Below are 21,633 nucleotides of genomic sequence, written 5' to 3'. Positions count from 1 at the left end.
CAATTTAAAGGAATTGACTTGTAATATGCAAATTTCTGACGAAATAAACGAATGTTTGTTACAATTTTATAAAGAATAAATTTTTTTTAGGATATAAAAAAAATGAAATGCAACAGTAGAAACAACTCTGGCAATGAATGCAGTTTTAATAAAAACGTGGAATGGGCAAAACATAAATGTGAATGTTTGTATATATGGAACCGCGTTTTCGATGAAAATCCAAAACATTATGAACATTTCAAAACAATTAGAAAAATTTTCAAATATGACAAAGACGATTGGGAAACAAAATGGAGCTCTGGTACAATAACAAAAATTTTAATGGAGTTAAAACACGATATTGAGAGCATTGATAAAAATTTATTAAGTTTATTGTACATGGATTGCATTTTCAAAATAATTAAAAAATGTCACAAAGCCATTTTGGAACTGGAAATTTTAATAAATGAAGAAAATAAATTTATTAAAGAGAGGGATGTTGCCATTTCAAAATATTTAGAACTATGTTTTCAATACGACTTTAAAGGACAAATCTTGCAAGATTTTAATTATGTAACACGCAAAGAAAAACTTTTAGTTCATAAAAAAATAATAAAATCTGTATTTGGATCAATTATAAAACCTTTTTTCTAATTTTTTTTAGAATGTCACAATATAATTTAGTATACAAATTTAAATCTTGGAGAAATCTTGCTTGGTTAAACTTTGAACTGTATGAATCGTTTGTCAGTTTGTTCGAGTGTAAAGGCAATGGTGAAGAAGAAAGCGATAATAGAGAATTATATGTCCGTGTAAAAGGCCATATTCAATCTGAAGTGCAAAAGCACTTTGACCACGACGGAATATCTTTAATAAATATTATTTTAACAAGTCTAAATGATGTTATTGTGGAATATAATCAAAGTATTAAATTAAATCAAGATTTACTTCAAAACTATTCTTTGTATGCTTACGAAAAAATGTTTGCTTTTTTAAAAGAAAATATTATTCCAGAAGAGAAAATTGACGAGTTTAAAAACTCATGTCGAGAATATTGCAAAATGATTGAAGAAAATAGTAAACTCGAGTTTGAAAAATTTGTTAGAAATGATTTGTATTTAATGTATTGTAAAATTATGAACGATAATATTAATCTTTAATATATGTATCTATAAAAAAAAATTTTTTTTAGTCAAGTAAAAATAAAAGTTATCAATTGTTCTCTAAACACAAAAGAAAGAATATGTTTTGAAAACGAAAAAGGATTTCAAGATTGTGAAAAATTAATAGAAAACGGCTATACTAATAATAATTTTCCATCAAAGTGCAATTTTAATAATACACCTGTTGGTCGCCAATTCATAAAAGATATTGATATGACATGATTGGTTTGTTTGTTTATGTCTTTGACAGTGTCGAAAAATGATTGCTTTAAAACAGTTGGACAGTTTTGTTGAAATGATTTGGAAATTTAATAAAGTTTGTTCTTTAAAATTTATTCAACAGGCGGCTTTGAAATGTTTACAAGAAAATTATAGCACGAACATTTATCAAGTTTCTTTTTCAAATTTTGACGACTGGGTTAAATTATTTACGCTCGAAATGAAATGTTTAAATTTGACAAATGTTGAAATTTTAATGTTATTACAATACTTTAAAAACCGTTGTCCGTTTTATTATTGTCAAAGTTTTGATGCTTTTTATTTTTATTATAACAATAATAAAAATAAAGAAAAATGGTTGACTGAAATAAATGAAATAATAAAAGATGTTGAAAATATCGAATGGTATGACGATTAACTTTTTTGATTATTTTATTTAGTTATAAAAATAATGTCTTCTCCATATCATGTCGGAAGAAAAATTGAACGACTTTTTGCGACTCTTATACGAACAAAATTGTTTTTGTCCAGCTACATTAAACAAAATTCGAGTTTCCATGCTGTTGTGTGAAGACAATGAAGACATGTGGCAAAGTTTTTTCATGCACGTTGTTGATTTTAATGAATATCCGCAAAATTTAAGAAGGATTGTTTTTCAAACGATAAAAGAAAATTTTGGCAATTATTTTAATGAAAACTTTGACAATTTTTATACGTTTTAGAATTTGGAAATGTTTGAAAAATGTAATTTTTTAACCAAGATGAACGATAATATTGCCAATTGGAACGAACAATTAAGTTCATTTGTATATTGTTATTTAGTTTATAATTATTTAAATAATTTTTAACTTTTTTTAGATGATTAACAAACAAATAATTATTGAAAATGTAATCAATTGTCAAACAAAGGAAGAATTTGAAACTTATACAAAAAGTCTTAATCCAGAAGAAATAATATTTTTGACAGCTTATTTGTCTTCTTTAAATAATAAAAGTTGAAATTATTTAATAAAAAATGAAACTAGCAAGTGAACAAAAATTAGCTTTTAAATAGCTAGATGACGGAGAAAATTTTTTCATAACAGGCGGAGCCGGCTGTGGAAAAAGTTATTTAATAGATGCGATTGCCAAAAGTGAACAAATTTATAAACAAATGACTGTCACAGAAAGTACAGGCATAGCCGCCTATTTATTAAACGGGAGTACCATTCATTCTTTTGCTGGAATTGAAACTGGCACCAAAAGTGATGACTATTATATTCGGTACATGCATCCAGAAGTACACAAAAGATGGTTACAAACAGATGTCCTTATTATTGACGAAATATCAATGATAAACGCTGAAACTTTTGATTTATTGCACCGATTAGGTTGTAAAATTAGAAAATGTGAAGACGAATTATTTGGAGGGATCCAAGTCATTGTGTGCGGTGATTTTTATCAATTAAAACCCATTGTCATAAATTATGCTTTTCAGTCTTCCATTTGGAAACAGTAAAAGTGCTCAATTTAACAACGTGTTTTAGACAGAAAGATGACTTGCAATTTTTCAATGCGCTCAACGAGTTACGTTTAGGTCAAGTGTCTGCCGAATCGATAGAATATTTGACAAAAAGGCATTTTATTGACGAGGATTCAATCAACGACGAATATACGCGTTTGTTTTTTAGAATATTATCTGTTCAATTTTATAATCATAAGAAAATGAAAGATATTAAACATAAAGAATTTACTTTTTATTCCAAAGATGTCATAAGAGATCCAAAAGCGTCGGCGTTATTTCGAATTCCTCAAGTTCTCACAGTTAAAGTCAATGCGAATGTTATGCTGATTAAAAATATAAATGTCGAAGAAGGTTTGTGTAATGGTGCAATTGGAAAAGTCATTCAAATTGAAAATTTCGGAATTTGGATATTGATGAACAATCGTGAAATTAAAATTGAAGCGGTGAATGAAGATATTTTAGACAATGCCCATTCGACCATCGCTTCTCGTGTTGGAATTCCGCTGCAATTAGCCTTTTCGTTAACCGTACACAAAGCGCAAGGAAGCACCATGAAAAAATAGTTTTGGATTTTAATGAAAACGCATTTAACCCTACTCTTTATTACGTTTCGTTGTCGAGAGTTTGCAATATAAACGATGTTTATATTTTGCATAAAAATAAAGATCAACTTGAAAAAATTTTTAAAAATATAAAGATTAATCAACTTGTTAACGGTTATTATCAACAATTTGTAAAATAATTTTTTTTTTTTTTTAGATATAAACAATGAATTTCAAAGAAACTAAAAATGAAGAAACCTTAAAAAATGGAAACATTTATAGCGAATACTTTTATTACATCATGGACAACTATAAAAACGAAGATGTCATTGAAGAAAAAGAATTGAATTATCAACTTCAATCACCTGATGACATTGTTTTTCATATCAACGAAAAAACCCAACACGGTTTTGAAATTGAACTTGACAAATGCAAATCTTTTTTAGAAGTATTTCAAAATTTTCTTATCGCTTTTAATATTGTGACATTATGTGCCAAAACTATCGATAAGGGTTGGTGCAAGATAATAAAAAGATGTTACAATTCTCCTGTCTATTTCATTAAGCCGTTAACAGGACTTGTAAATTTACAATATATTAAAGATAACAATATCCGTTCTGTATTTAATATTTTAGAGAATGACAGTCAATGGCACATCATCAGATTATGCAATTTTAAAATCAAAAGTTGATTGACCGAAACTTCAATGTCAAACTTAAGAAATTTTGATTTATCTGGAAAAAGAAAAATAAATAAAGAAGACAATGATGAAAAGAAGTTTTGCAAGTATTGAAAAAACAAAATTGCAGATGTATGCCATAAATATTATAAAAAAATAAAGACAAAATTGCAAAAAAACAGCCTGAATATTATGAAAAAATAAAGACAAAATTGCAAAAGCTAGACTTGAATATTATGAAAAAAATAAAGACAAAATTGCAAAAGCTAGACTTGAATATTATGAAAAAAATAAAAACAAAATTTCAGAAAAACGACTTGAATATTATGAAAAAATAAAAGTCCATATTTCAGAAAAATATCATGAAAAAAATAAAGACAAAACATTGGACGAATGGGAAGGAGAATGGAATCGTCCACATGACGGCAATATTCGTCGTCCGACAACGTGGACAGTTTTAAATTATAATCAGAAAAAAAAAAATGTTTTTAGATTACAGCGGTTTATTTGATTCAGGTCTTTGTTTTTATGCTGCTTTAATGATCGGTTTGTTAATTCGAAAATGGAAAACCAACACCTTAAAAAAATGGAATCTTAAATTATTTAAAAACAACTTGTCGGATTTTAGTTCTGAAGACGAAATATATCGAATTTTATTTGAAAACACCGAAGATGGTCACTTCTTTACGGCCTTACAATCTTTAAAAAATAAATGTTACAATATGACATATGGACATCTTTTAGAATTTTGCGAAATATTTTAGGAACCTCCTTTTGACAAATTAAATTTTAAAATTTTTAGTTTGAGAAAACAAACAAAAAGAGTTCGGCTTTTATATCCTCAATTAAAATCGCAATACAAAAAAAAAATTGGAATTATTACTTGAAATTATTTACGAAAGTGCAAATATAATAAGAGAAGACCAAAATCCCTATAAAGACTTTCTTTCAGAAATAGAACGTCAAAAAGCAAACGAAAGAAAAAATGCTGACAACACCATTAAAATTTGCATAGTTCAAAAACAAGATAACTTTCACGCACTAAGTATGCTTAACGAAAATTATACCGTTTTCCATGAAGAAGGAATTTATCACTGCAAGAAGTGCGGACAAAAATTTACAGCAAAAAATTCGCATAAAAAAATTTGCAAAGGTTTTTACGTTCCTGACAAGTTTATTTGTAATGACAAAAGGACTTATTACGAGCCACAAGATCAATTTATTAGAGAAAGTCGAAACTGTTTTCCGTTTTTCATTACTTATGATTGTGAAACGGCTATTTTACAAAGTAATAACATTGCTTCAGATACAATAACGCCGTTATCAGAATTAAGTTATTATTGCCACAGTGTTGTTATTCAATGTGTAAATGAAAGTTTAGCAAGAGAATGTTTTGGCTTGGATATTTTTGGAAATATTATCACACAGTGGGTGTTTTATTACGAAAACACAATAGACAGTCTTCAAAAAAATCCTTTAAACGAATTGCCACTTTGTTTTGAAAATGCCATCTCGATTTTACAAAAGACTCATAGAGACAATTTGTGGGAAAAATTAAATAACTCAATAGATACTTGTGAAAATATAGAACAGTTAAAATTAGAGTTGCGAGTCTTTGATATTATTATTTTAACAGATACTTTGGTGAGATTTTCATATCAAATTTTGAAACCTCGCTTTGAATTTTTAAATATTTCAAAGGAAGATAGAAATTTAATATGGGAAAAAGAAAATCAGTTGTGCAGTATATGTCGACTCCCGATAGATAAAATATCATATAAAGATATATATAACAAACCGCTGACTCTTCAAGAATTTGAAATGCAAAACCATAACAATATTAAAATTTATTCTGACCACCGTATTCGAGTTGTCAATTTTATATTTAAAAAAATATCCAAGTTAGAATTGTTTATGACTCCTAAAAAAGTTCAAAATTACTTGATATCGAACCCTGACGAAAAAAATTAAAACTGATCTCTATCAAATATCTTTATGTTTTTATATATGTTGCAAATGGTGGACTTGTTTTCGTTCTTACAGAGTAAAAAACGGATTATTAAGTCAGTCGGTCCGAATAACAGCTTATGATATTATATCTCATCTTAAACTTTTATGTACGCTCATAATGGATGAAGAAAAAATAAAAATATGGTTTGAAGGTGACGAAGTTGATATTATTCATAATCAACCTTATTTTTTAAACAATCTCTTTCAAAAATGTGTGTCTGAATTTTCTGTCCCATCGATATATTTACAGAATAACAAAATTGATCCTGTCACATTTTCATATTTTATTTCAAAACTAAATTTTTCATATTCACAATTGTGGTTTCAATGCATGGTCGATATTGAAAACAAGTATGAAACCGAAATTGTATTTGATAACTAAGTTCGAATAAAAGAGTCGCGAGAAAAACTATTTGCTTGTTGTAATTTGTTACTTTCTACTTTTGAAGACTATGCTGTTATTGATCATGATCATTTTACTGGTGAAACGTACGGACTCGCGCATAATTTTTGTAACAAGAACTTGGGCAGAACTGATAATTATTTAGCTTGTCCCATTTTTGCCCATAACGCTTCCTTTGATAACCGGATAATGATTATGGAAGGGTTAAAAAAAATACTCAACATTCCTTTATATAATCATTGCACTGATTCTGAAACAGAATCTTTTGACGCATTATTAAAATATAGCAACATGGAAAACGTATTTGTTATTGCAAAAAACACAAGCAAACTGAATATAATATGTATAGGAAAACATATAAAATTTGTCGATACGTTAAGATTGCTCAATTGTTCGTTAGATCAAGCTAGTAGTATGATTTTAAAAAAAGCTCAGCGTGAAATTATTAATACAATGACACGTTATTTAGAACCGTTTTATCCACAAATTCAAAATTTAATTTCCGATGATGAATTTACAAATTGCTTTATAAAAAAAACTCTGTTTCCCTATTCACAAATTAATGGCGAACTGTTAAACATTGAATACAAAAGTGTGCCTCCAATAGAACTTTTTGCCCAAAACGATCTAATGAAATCTAAAAATTTGGAAGAGGAAATGAAAAAAAATTAAAGATTCATACACGACAGTTTCAAAATTATGGAGTTTTTTAGAAATAAAAAATTTAAAATCGTTATTGCAAATATATACAGTTTTGGATACTGTCGCGCTTGCTTCTGTTATGATTGATTTTAATGAAAGAACTTTTAAAAATACCAATTTTCGTATATTGCCTCATCTAAGCATGTTTAGTTTTACAAGTAAATTAAACTCTACAAAGAGTTTAATTCAAATACAATACCCTCCAACGGCTCAACATCAACAAATGATTGAAAATAGTGTTCGAGGAGGAATGTCTAACAACGGAGCACAACGATACGCTTTAGACACTGATTATTTTGATTCGAAAATAAAAGAATTGAATTTAAATAATAACATAAGAGGTTGTTTATTATTTATGGACGAAAACGGACAATATGGAGGAGCTCAATTAAAATCTTTACCTTTTCAGATGAAGTATTCGCTCGATTATGAGTGTCGTACACTAGGCAATGTGATAAAAAAATATTATCGTAAAAACCCGAACGGTTTTTCTACTGGCGCGTTGGTACATTGCAAAATTGCGATGGACCCTGCATATCAAGAAAAAGTAGGAGGTTTTTCTCCCATGGTTGAAAAAGATTGTATTCCGTTGGAAAATTATTCTCCGACAGAAATAATGGCAAAACGTTACTTGAAAGCAAACGGGCGTTACGGCATCGAAAAAGACAAAACTCTTAAATTATTAATGAAATTAGGTCCGCATGAAACATGCGAATTTTTAGACACCTTAATTTGGTTAACAAAATCTTGCGGTTGCAAAATTTTAGAAATTTATAAAGTTTTACCTCTATGGAGATATCCTCTTGCTCGAGACATGGTAAGGCAAAATATAGAACAAAGAAAAGAAGCTGTTAAAAATAATGATAAAGTCAAAGACGCCATTTCAAAATTAATGACAAATGGCCACTATGGTACTTTGTCAAAACAAACAATAACCAAATTAAATGTCGATTTTTTAGTTCACGAAGAAAAAGTTTTACAAGATTTAATAAATAATATACATGAAATAAGAAAAGTTTTATTAGTTAAAGGATTTTCAGATCAAGCTATTAAAAGTTTGCTGCATCTTCATATTCAAAATTTATGATATAATGAAGAAAATTTTAACAATATAGAACCAAATCTTTATAAATTGGATTTTTTTTTAAAAATTTTAATTGACCAATACGAAACTGAAGATTTTACTTATGACAATTATTTTAGAGATTTGTTAATCATTTCAAGCACAAATTACAACACAAAAAGCATCTTGATGTTAAATAACAACGGAGAAATGGGAGATTTATTTTATTATCTATTAAAATCTGACGATGATTCGATAAAATCATCTCTAATTATAAAATCGTCAGATAAATGCAACATGAAAAACAAATCATTAAGAATTGTCGCTTCACAAATTTTATCTTTTGCCAAACTCAATGTCGGTCGTTTTAGCTGGGATCTTGGAGAAGCTTTGCGGAAACACGGAGCAGAAAAACATTAAGTTATAACAGATACAGACTCTGGCTGCTTTTTTATTACTCAAAAAAAAGACGAAGAAGAAAAAACTTTTTTTCAAAGTCGAAGAATGGTTAAACAACTCGAAAATTGGACAAAAATGGATGGACTATTCAAATTATCCAAAAGACCACCCCTATTATTCGATAGAATATGCAAAAGAAAGCGATCATTTTCAAAACGAAATTCCGCCACCACAGTTTATAGTTCAAACATTTGCTTTAGGGCCAAAATGCTACAGTGTTCATTCTGTTAACGAAAATATGGAAAATAAGCATAAAAACCGTGCAAAAGGAGTGCCAAATTATAAATTAGTGCTATCTAATTATATAAACGCGTACAATACATATCGAGTAGAAAAATATTTTAGAAATTTGCCAGATCAACTTGATAACGAAATTCAACCTATTCAACAAAATAGAATATCTGTCAATTTTAAAAACATTAGTATAAATCAGCACACCATTGGTTTTCTAAAAAAATTTACTCAAAAAAATTACGTTTTTGATGATGGTATACTTACCGAAATTCGAGACTGTCATACCCTCTATCCAATTGTTGATGCAAATCTCAAAGTTTTACCCGACATTGAAAAATTTTGTAGTGATGAACATATTCAACATTTGCTAAACATTGAAAAAAATATAATTAAACAAACCGAGCGTTATAGTACAATGACAACATTTAATAAAAACATTTTAATTCCAATATTATATAATTTAAAATTGAACATTTAAAATTTTTTTGTTATTATTAAAAATAGATGCGCTCTCTGTGAAATTACTGAAAAATTGGCAAACATTTCAAATCTGCAAATTAATAGAGATCTCGCAAAAAGAGAAACAAATTATAAAATTTTAAAACAAATATTAGAAAATGTATTGTAAGACTCAAAATTATTGACTTTTGTTACCTTTTGGAAAAGTATTCACGAGAAAATTGCAAATAAAAATAGATTATGTGAAACACATGCACAAATGCGTGTGTCGACATCAAAAACTGTTGTTTTAATTTCAAACTATAGTGCAAAATGAATAAAATTTGAACAGCAAATACAACCTTTAAAAAGAGAATTGTCACATCTCAATAATGCTCTTGGTAATAGTTTACTTGCACTACATCTTGTCAACGATGGTATTGTAAGTCAAGAAAGTGATATCTTTGACAGCAAAAACAACGTTATTCGTATAATTGCGAGCACTGTCGAACAAATAAGAATCGGATTGGAAATAATGGTGAATGCCAGTTTTAGAAAAAAAGACGTTAACGACGATATTAAATTGGAGAACAAAAAAAACTTTTATTTGGAAATTATTCTTAGTGTTTACAGTATTCTTTTGAGTTTTGTTAAAAAACAAAATGTTTAAAAATAAATATTGTTTGAATATAAATACTTGATTTTTTTTTTCAACCTTTTTTTTTAGAAAAAATAAATAATATTATGAACTCGACAGCATTTTACTGCTTAACAGTACGAGCAAAAATGCAACGAATGTTAACAGACATTTCACGAGGTATAGCGGGCGAATGGAAAAGATGTGCCAGATACTTAAATGTAAGCAAACACAAAATTGAAATGATTGACAATGATCATAATCGAGTAACAGACAAAGCTTACGACATGCTCCAAAGATATATGCGAAAACACAGCAATATAGATATGATCATGTCAGCTTTGGTTGCCATGGGAAGAAACGATTTAAAAAATTCAATTTTAACTCGATACTATTAACTTTTTTTGTACTATATTATAAATTGACTTGAAATAAAAATGATTCAAAAAAAAAAAAAAGTTTTTTTTTGTTTAACAAAAAAATGGACAAGGAGACAGAAACTAAAATATCAGACACTCTAAATCAAGGTTCGAAATCGTTAACAGAAATTTTGAAAGAAAAAGGTTTTGACAGTTTTCAAATTAGAGGAAAATTTAAAGAGCTAAATTGTCCAAATGAAGCTCCAAAGTTTAACATTTTTAAACCATGCAAAGATGTCTATCCTGAAAATACAATGATAACTGGACCGACTAATAGCGGAAAATCGACCATGGCTCGCGATTTAATTCACTTAGGAAAATATCCTGATGCACAAATGGTATTTCTAATTCAAATGAGAGAACCGAGCGAAGCACAGCACAAAATATGGCAAAACATTATAAATTCCCCGAAAAATAATTTACAAGCCTATGATATTTTAACAGTCGACGGTCCTGAAAAGTTGGACGAAATTGTTCAACGCGTTATCGGTTTTTCCAAAGACAAATTTGGAATTCAAAATAGTGCCTACCGTTTAATAAAAACAATATTATTTTTTGACGACATTAGCACTTTTTGTTTAAAGAGTCAACAATATGTAAGCGCGTGCACGAGCGGATCACATCACGGTGTTGGAACGATAACAATTTTTCATTCGGTTCCTTTTAAACAAAGTTCGTCTTGGAATAATTTATTATCGCATTATAAATGCATCATCACCTTTGATAATAACAACGAAATTTAAAAAATATTTAAAAACGATTTTCCATCGTGTGGAAAAATGAATCATGCAATAAGTGATTTATTAAATAAAGAAACATCCAAACCTCTCGGTCATTTGGCTTTATTTAAAAAAAATTGCTCTTATGCAAGATTGAGAACTAATATTACTAACAGTAAAGAACAAAAAGTATTTATTCCGGTCGATATTCAGGGTCAATTAGATTTTGACTATAATGGAATGAGTGTCAATAAAAAAATTATAAGTTTTCAATCGTTTACGTATGCAAAAACTCCAAATTTTAAAAATTATTATTATTTAAAATCTTATCAAAATATTTTCAAGGTGGAGAAAACAAAGAAGAAATTGAAAAACCTCGCGAAGAAGTGCAAAAACCAGACGAAGAAGTGAAAAAAAATATAAATGTCGAACAACCGATAAAAAGAAGGAAATGGAGTGAAAGCGAGAAAGTAGCGTATATTTTAAAAGAAATTAAAAGAAGAAAACGTTATGGAATTTACGACTCTTCAGACGAATCTTCAGAACGAGAATCTTCAGAATCAGAACGAGATTCTTCTGAATCAGAATGAAATTCAGACAATTGAATGGGACAGCGATGAATTTTTCAAACTATTACAAAGCGATTACGAACAATGTAACGTCATAAAAAAGAAAAAAACAACAAAACGACAAGACATGCGAAAAAAATTAGCTGTACGCGGTAAAATTTTTATTCCAAAAATGACAAGTCGAAAATATATTGATGAAAACGAAATGAAAATATGGATAAAAGAAATTTTAACTCGATTTAACGCCGTAAAAATGCTCAAGTGTGAGTTATTATCTGACAATGAAAGATTACAAATCAAAAACGCTTTTCAAGATAACGTCTGTCTTGAAACTAAACTTTTTGTGAATGAGTAGTTATATCCGTACCCAAAATTTAACGAAAACGGGAAATTGGTTGTGAAAAAAGAAAAAATGAAGGAAAGAAATCAAGCGATATCTGATTTTGTTTCTGATAATTATAACGTATTAAAAGATTATTTCAACTCTACTCATTTCAAACGTTTTCACGAAATAATAAATTATTACTCTAATAAATTAATATTATTTGATACCATACAACCTACAAAAACTGTTATCGATTTGATAAGACAACAATTTGATTCGGATTACAATAAAGAACTTTATTATACTAAAGATAATTTATATTTTTTACATTATGAGTAGATATAAACCTTATGATTTTTCGTCTCCTTTACTTACTCTCTGTAAAATTTTATCTCAAAACGCTTTTCATACCGACATTTATAAAAAAAATAGAGCTTTAGAAGAACATCAAGAAAATAACACATCGGAAAACGCAACAAGTGAACCGCAAGGCGAAAATGATACAAATATTTCTTTGACATTGAATTTTTACGATTTGCCTCAATCTTATTATTATGCCGACAATATAGATTTAGAAAATAGGCTCCATGGCGAAATTCAATTTCAGCAAAATATGAATAAAATTTTACCTGTGGAAAATTTACTTAATGGTGACGTAGCGAGCGGAATACTTGCAGATCAAGAAAAATGGAAACTCTATATAAACGTTGGACACGATCCTTATGCTTTTAGTCAAATATTATCCCAAAATAGACAAAACGAATTTAATTCGCAAGTCGATCAAAAAAATATAAGCAAGACTTTGCGGTTGATGAGAAATTCGCAAAAATTTTCCAATTTTTCCGATAACAACAACCCAATCGAGTCACAACAAAAACGCTCTTTGGTTCAAAACAGTTTAAACCGACTTCCTCACTCTGCTCTCACCAAAAATATTAAACAAACTCGCTCAAAAATTTACGTCTTGACACTGTTGGATAAATTTTTATTTGCAAACGAAATACCGAAAAAGTCTGAAGTTGTTACATTAATAGCAAACAATCAAGATTTGAAACAGCAAGAACTCCAAAAGTATAATATCATTGATCACTTGATAGATATGTGTCAAAATCAAATAAATTATCAATACGGATCTCATCAAATAACTTTAAAAGTGTACAAACCTAGAACAGAAAGAGCTACTTTGAATAATTTAAAAATTTACATTATATATTTATCGAAAGTTGTCGACGTAGACAAATCGTTGGCAAACATTATACAAAATATAACAAATACCACTTTTGAAAAATAAACGATCCTAAACAATATTCGTTTTATTCAAACGAATTTTTAAACTTGTTAACATCTCCAAACACTATTGGAAAATTGAGATTTGTTGCCGACTATTATCAAATTAAACATCTTACCTTTGCTAAACTGGAATTTTATTCAAAAATACAACTTGCCATTTCGCAACGAAAAAAAATTAACTTTGGAAGTTTCATACAAAGCTTCATTAGAAAGTGAACCTTATACTGTACTAACGTCAGCTTTTTTAGAATCTGATTCGATAAACACTCAAAGTTATTCAGCCGAAAAAGCATTTAATATATTGTCAAAATCAAAATCTTTGGTCAACACGTGGCTTGTAAAATACGCTGAAATGTTTAGAGGCGACGAATATGATATTTTAAAAGAATATATTCGTAAAAATCATTATTTATTACAAAATCAAAATATATACGAACTTTTGATATCCAACTATAATGAAAACGCTGTTAGTAACACGCCCATTGGAGAAAATATGTTATATCTAACATTTAAAACTTTCTTTTCCGACGTTCCTTCTTTACCGTTTCGAGAAACTGACGAAGTTGTACTGCTTAAAGAAAATGTATTTCAACACGTGCAAGATTATGAAATGTTTTTAAACGAAATGATCAAAAATTCAAATCAATTTTATGATGTCGAACCCAACATGAAACAAAAATCATTATTAGAAATGATGATAATAATGGGTACATTGTACAATTCTAATCTTGCACGTTTAAAACCCTTATTAATCGCTTAAAAAAATTGCTTGGATATATCACTTTACGATGATAGTGTTGAAATATTTATATCCATGTTAAAACAAGACACAGCGTTACCAAAAAATTTAAACTTGTACATTTATCCCAAGTCTGTTCTTCCGCAAACGTTTCCATCAGATTCGCTTTTATTTTCAGAATTAAAAAAAGAAGAACCCTTTGAAGAACTGGCAGCTCAACTGACTTACACACCAAAATCAACTTCTAGCGAAAAACACAAAGCGAATTCTAGTGAAAAGCACAAAGCAACACAAATTAAAAAAGTTAAATCGGAACCAAAATACAAGTTGAGAGATAAAAAACTGAAAAAATGAACGAAAATTTGCGAGACAAAATTGACCATTTAGTAACAAAACAAATTACAAACTTGTCAAGTCGTTTATTTGGATTAACAAATACAAGTCAAGTTAAAAAGGTTTTGACGCAATTCGACTCTATAAAAAAAACAGCACAGATTTAAAATTATATGAAGTACTGAATCAATTACTCACCAATTCTATTTTTGCAAAATGGGAAGGCATGATTACCGCATGGTCCCATCAAACATTATTATTTAAAAAAACAGTAAACGCGTTTTTAAAAATACAAGCTCCAAGAAAACCATATGTTTATGAAACTCACCGTTATTCGTACGAAAATGCGCACGAATATTTTCAAGCTGATTTGGCCGACATGAACAGTTTTAATTTAAATTTTAGTCCCCATCGACCTGAATTTTGTTTAGTTGTTGTAGACGGAGTATCTCGAAAAGTTTATTTAAGAGCGACCAAAAATAAAAGCGCTGAAAAAGTGTTGAACAGTTTTAAAGTTATATTTAAAGATATTGACAGACCCGACAATAAAAATTTTATATATTTGCAAACTGACCAAGGAACAGAGTTTTTTAACAACAAAATGAGCGATTAATGCGAAAAAGAAAATATACATCATTTCCATTCTAAAAATTATGGCAAAGCTTATTTGGCCGAAGCAGCTATCAGAAGATTAAAATTGCTGTATCAAAAATTGGCAAAATTAGGACAACTAAAAAAACACAATTGGAGTAAATTTCTTGAACAAATGGAACAAAAATTAAACAGACAAGAAAAAGTACCCACAGGCATTAGCCCTGAGGAATTGGATGTTAATGACGCAAACGGTAAAGCGTTACGCATGATAGATCAATACGCTTTCGACAAAAGATGACAATACACATTTAAATCGAACATGTTAAACAGAGTTGAAAAAGAATACAAAAACCAAAAATTAAAAATTTTAAAGCCGTTGACGGTCGGAACAGAATGTTATTTAAGAAAATATAAAAAAGATCCAGAAGACACGTTTAGCAAATCTTCAACTCGCGATTGGAGTTATTGGGACTCTAAAAAAGTAATCATTTTAAAAGTATCCAAACGCGCCAACCCGTCAGTAGACGGTTACTTACCGGTTTATATATATAAAGTAGGACAAGTAAACGATTTAAATACGACTTATAATGTAAAAAGAGAAGATTTGTTTCCGATCAACGAAAACGATAAAGACATTTATTATAAAAACTTTGACGAATATATAAACACATTTTACAAACCGTTGAAAAAATCTTTACATAAAAAACTCAAAGTAAAATGAACAACTTGACTTTTGAAGATGTTTTGGATTTGAATAAATATACTTGTAGTATTTTTTATTTTAACGAAATTAAAAATAAAAACGAACAAAGTACGCATTATAATGTTTTGAATGATTTTACTTTACCTTTATCAGCTAACGATTTAGATAAACCTAATTTTAAAAATAACACAGTTGTTCATTTAATGTCAATGGATGTTCCTACAAATCTAACTCGTATAGACGAAAATTTGTCGATATCAAAAAATAGTTTTGGTTCAAGTATGGAATCCAATTCGACTATTAAACAATGGTTAATAGACGTACAAAATGATATGATTTCAAATCCTACTCGAAAAATTCCTTTTTATCTTTTAACAAAAAAGATTGTCTTGTATGTCAATCATTCGACTTTGCCTGGCGATACTTTCCCTTGTTACGACATATTAGATGTAGAAAATATGACCTATAAACATCTTAACGAACTTAATTCCGTGATAGCTGACATTAAACTCTACGGTTCGTTAACAGTAAGTCCTTATCAAGATGATTTTTTCATAAGACGACTTGAACTTTTTAATACGTCTTTAAACAGAAGGCTTACGTTATCGGACTTTTTTTCAAATTATCACAACAAAAATGAAAATCTTGCAATTTCAAAATATTTAAATTTGAAATATTTGTTTGATTCTAACACGCATCTGCGTTATGTAAATAATAGCGAAAACACAATTATTTCAAAATTTGGTTTGGATAAAGACAATGTTAAGTTGTTATTACAAAGTTACTCTTTCATCAACATTCCTAACTATAATTTTTTATGGTATTTTAAAAAGAAAATAAATGAAAATAATCCTTCCGGACTGTATCCTATCCGTTCGACCATCGATCCATCCAAATACTGGGAACGCGGATTAACTTATTTTGGTTTTTTTTCAAACAGAACAACAAATGCTCAATTTGCAATAGAAGATTTTACAAATTTGTTACAATACGATTACGATGTCACTAAATCAAGATATGACAATTTGAATAATTTTTCTTTATCAACGCAAAATAGCAAAAACTTTTCAATCTATGTTAAACATCCCAATGTGACTGCAGGAGATATAAACAAACTTTCACCTGAAAAAGATGTCATTTTAGACAGAACAGAAGAAACTTTTGTTCGCCCTTTTATACATATTATGATTACACCTAAATATGGGGGAGCTGTTACTAAAAATGCGTTAAATGTAATGGTACCCGACATGAGTGATTCGAATATTTTAAGTGTAGACTTGGATGTTTATGTTAATAATTTATTAAGCAGTTCAGAAAGTGTTAAATCGTCCAAAATGAAACACATTGTTCCTTGGCAAATTGCATTTTTTTTATTAAAAATATTAACAAATACAAACACTATTAAAACTGTTGGCAACGTATTCAATATCGAAACAGAACTCACTTCTGTACCTATTTCTATTAACGCGTTGTGGAAAATTTGGAACAATCATGTAAACACTGATACAAATGAAAAACAGTCTGTAATAGATTTTGCAGTTTTCCTTAAAGCAGCTTTTATATCTATATCGACAAAGTATCTTTACATAAGCTCCTCAGCGACAGGATTTGAACCTACAGAGCTATTGGCAAGTTTTTATCAAATTTTTTTTCCCAAAACAAACGAGCGAAAATATTATCGATTTAGTTTGCAAGATATACCGCTTTCTTCTTTACCAATACCTTTTTTTAACGTTGAACAAATTATATGGCCTGAACGGGAACTAAAAATGATGGATATTTTTACAGCTGCTCTAAATTATAGTTTACCTAATAATTTACTCAATTTAAATTTAAACAATATTGCATTCAAAGATTTTGTTTACGAAGGAACAGATCCTAAAAGCAATCAAATTTTATTACGAGATTATGATATTTTAAAAAATCGCTCTTGCATTCCTGCTGACAAATTTAACAACTTTTATTCCTTTTGGTGTCAACCTTCATTTGAAAGACGGTTATTATCGCCAAAAAAAATAAGTTTGTCACTCTTAAATGCCCACGCTGAAAGAACAGTTGAATTGAAATCAAATTCGTATTCACCTTACCATATTTTAAATCAAAATAATTTACCATTGGGAACACCCGATCTGTCTGCCACACCGTTTCAAGTTTTACCATCAAACTTACCTTTAGATGTGTATAATATTGTCACAGCTGATTTATCTTTGCAAAATATAACGCAGAAACTTTTATCAAAGTTTTACTCTATTGCGAACAAACAAAACCCATTTACTCTCCTTCGATCAAAGTACCACTTTTAACTACGGCCTCTTTTGAAAGAACTACTACACTCAGTTACAAAACATGGTTAAACGGATCAAAAGTCATATTAAACGTTAAAAACGCAAAAGAATTGACGTTTTATAGCACATCGCTCAACGGTCAGTTTATTTATCAAAAAAATTCGAGTAACGCAATCATATCGTCTTGGGCAAACAGTTTACCGTTGAAAAATATCATTTTAAAAATGTATCAACCACTTGCAAACAACGCGATTCCTTACACACTCTTATTACAAAGAGATCAATATAGCTTAACCAACGAGATTAACCCGTTTACAATGTCGGTCGATCAAAGTATGGTCGACTCTATGAATCAAGATTTTAAAATTCCAAAAAGAAAATTCTCTTTTTTAAGGTGCGCACTAACACAAATAAGCAACTTTAATAACACTGTTTCAAACTTTCCGAATAGCGCAGATAATTATATTTTTATCAAATGTGATCATGCAACCAACTGCGGCATGTATTTAAACAGAAAATTTGATTCAAATATTGTCTCTTTTTTTAATTTTGCAGACTATAACAACTCTACACAAGTAACAGTTAATATCGATTTTACAAAAAATCGCAAAACCGAAATTCAAGGACAAATAGCGACATTTGACATTGTCGATATCGGCGATTGGAAACAAACAAAGTGGTCTTTTTTAAATTCAAATAAAGAACCGCTTACCTTTTCCAATATAAGTAGCACAGTTTATTTCAATCCGACTTTAAAAATAGAAATGGTACCAATTTAGAACTAAAATTTAATCAAACATCATGCCGTTTAAAACTCTTGGAACACGTTATAACAAAAATTTGATCGACTGCGATATTGAACTGTCGGTTAATCCAAACGATCAAATTAATCAATTGAAAAATCATATCGCACGTTTGCAAAATCAGCTCTTACAATATCCAACAAAAACCGACGTTGAAAATGTAAAATTGGAACTTAATGAAAAATGCAAAATATTAAATAAACAAAATAATTCAGAATCGAACGATCAAATAAAGCAATCCAATCACTCAATACCTTCTGAACCAAAAAAAAACAAAAAAATTTATCGGAAAAGAAAAATTGAAGAAGTTTCTGAAAATAGCAATTCGTCTGATAGCGACACTGAACACAATAGCAAAAAAAATAAAACAAACACTTTATATAAAACTGGTTTCCCCAGTCACGTTTGTTCTTAATGTTATCAAGAAGTTACCGCAGTTGACAAAATATACGGTTTGTGTAAAAATTGTATAATCCAACAACGAGCTATACTATCCAGCCCACTTTTGCAAAACAACAACGAGAAAAAAAAGAAATTGAACAAAAAGAGTTTAATTGAGCTCGGTTATACTTGCGCTTTGAATGATGCTAAAAATAAAAAACTGCCATTTAAAAAAGACGCAACAGATTCCGACGAAGAATAAATATATTAAAAATATCCTTCTTTCATTTTTCAAAAAAAAAAAATGTCTTCAACAGCAAAATACCGAAGAGGAGGCGACGGAAATTGATATACTCCCAATGTGGACGGACAAATTACTCTTGAAGACGTTTTAGCAAAAGCTGAAAATGAAAATAAATTGCTTCAAGAAGCTACCAATGGCAATATAAGCGCCGAATTTAAACAGCAACTCAGTCAAAAATATCCCGGTTTTAAAAGAGGAGAAGCTCAAGACGAAGTAATCTCTGTCGGATATCAAAAGTTTTCTTTTGGTATGTCTTCTGATTTCAGTACTTTAATAACATTTATTTTAAAACTTAATGAATGGACTATTCCGCAAGACTACTGGTTGGAATTTGATTGTTTTTTATATAAAAATTTGAGCACACTGACTAAATTTGGAACAACCAACAAAGAAAAAGCTTTACTCGACAAAATTTGTATAACGCAAAATTTTATATTCTACTTGATTAAAACAATGAGATTGTATCCCAATTTGCAAATGAAGAATTCTGTACCTGCTAATAATGTCAATTACAACCGTTCGTTTGACAGATTTAAAGCAATGTTGGTAAAAAAAAACTATTTGAAAAATTTCAGAGATAACATTATTAACAGAAATATGGGTATTTCAGAAAATATGGAGGGTTTTGCAACTTGGGCCGAAACAAAAACATTATGTCAATCTGCTGAGGCAGCCGCCATTATTAGAGCCAATAATGGAGCAGCCGCAGGTTACCAAACCGCGCTAAAAGCTTATAATGCTTTAATGACAAGTGATAAAGATTACAGATTTAGAGTCCCTCTTCAACTTTTGGACCCTTTTTTTCAAATTAAAGAATATTTTGGAAAAGCTAAAGAATTTAAGCTTGAATTTTTTATTGAAAACGACATGAATCAATTGTTAGAACTAGTAAGACCCTATACAGATGCCGACGCCACTGCATTAGCAGGAGTTGGAGTCGCAATAAGAAATCCAGTTATTTGGGTCAATACTTATCGAATTAAACCAAGCATTCCCTTGGAAAAGGCTTTATATTTAAATAGCAAACGCGACACGCCTTACACGGTTGTCAGAATGCCACATTTTGAACAAGTTATTACAAACGTAGAAGAAACGACTGAAATTACAATTAACTTGGGCAACATAAAAACTTCTGACTTGGTACCTCACACTATCATTGTTTCATTAATGTCAAAAAAAGAAAATGATCATTTAAGTAAAGCGTGACTTACACCTGTAGAAATGGCTTGCACTTATATTAAAAAAATTACTCTAAACAATTATAGAAGAACTTTTGTCAATTCACCAGGTGACACTGTTGAAATTGATTTGGGCAACAAATTAGAAGATCAACAATTTTGTTATAGAAGCTATGTTGCTTGGTGCAAAGGAAATTCAGCTTCTACTTTAAATCTCAATAATTTTGCAGACTTTTACACGAAAGACGACGACACGTTTATTAAATTACCAAGCGACTATTATAGTAGAACTGCAAATTTAACAGAGCCTTTAGTCATTGACTGCACAAGCGATTTTGGATATGCAAACAACAAACCTCCAGCAACAATCGCAGGAAACAACGCGTTTCAGATTCATTTTCAATTTATAGACACATTTAAAGGAGTTCTTACTTTGTACCTGCAATACGAATCTGCCATTGTTCAAACTGGAGTTCAGCAAAATGAAAATTATAGCTATGCGCCCGCTAAATTTAAATCGTCATAAATTTCAATTCAAACATTTTTACTTTAATTAAAATGACCTTTTATTTAAATTATTCATGTATATATAATATTAATAAAAAAAACAATATTTGTATTTTTTTTTACTTTATAAAAATGACTTGTAGATGTTGTCGAACGAGAAAAGGAGGTCGAAGACATAAAAGAACAAGAAGGAAAGGATTTTTAACAAAAGTTAGAAACCCAGCCAAACGATTTTTAAAATCTGATATTGGAGGTTACGCTTTAGATTACCTACAAAAACGAAGAAATGGTTAGAAGAGGACGAGGAAGAGTTTATTTACCCACACTAAAAGGTGCCGGTAAAAGACGTTTAAAAAGAAGAATGCGCGGTAAATTTCTTCCAATTTTAGCTGCTATGTTGGCGCCAACTTTATTATCGTCTATATTGCCTCGATAATAAATTAACATTTGAT

General features: G+C 29.3%; 1 protein-coding gene across 1 annotated transcript in view; it reads right to left on the bottom strand.

Moving 5' to 3' along the window:
• LOC136085159 (uncharacterized) overlaps positions 1-21,633 on the bottom strand; it is a 33,750-nt gene that overhangs the window by 10,418 nt on the left and 1,699 nt on the right. The window contains exon 2 of the mRNA XM_065806448.1: positions 9,222-9,324. The gene's annotated coding sequence lies outside the window, so the exon portion shown is untranslated. The remainder of the gene's footprint in view (positions 1-9,221; positions 9,325-21,633) is intronic.

Source organism: Hydra vulgaris, chromosome 09 (assembly GCF_038396675.1).
Source record: "Hydra vulgaris chromosome 09, alternate assembly HydraT2T_AEP".
NCBI lineage: Eukaryota > Metazoa > Cnidaria > Hydrozoa > Anthoathecata > Hydridae > Hydra > Hydra vulgaris.
Note: the sequence above shows the minus strand (reverse complement) of the source record. Positions and strands in the feature narration are given on the sequence as shown.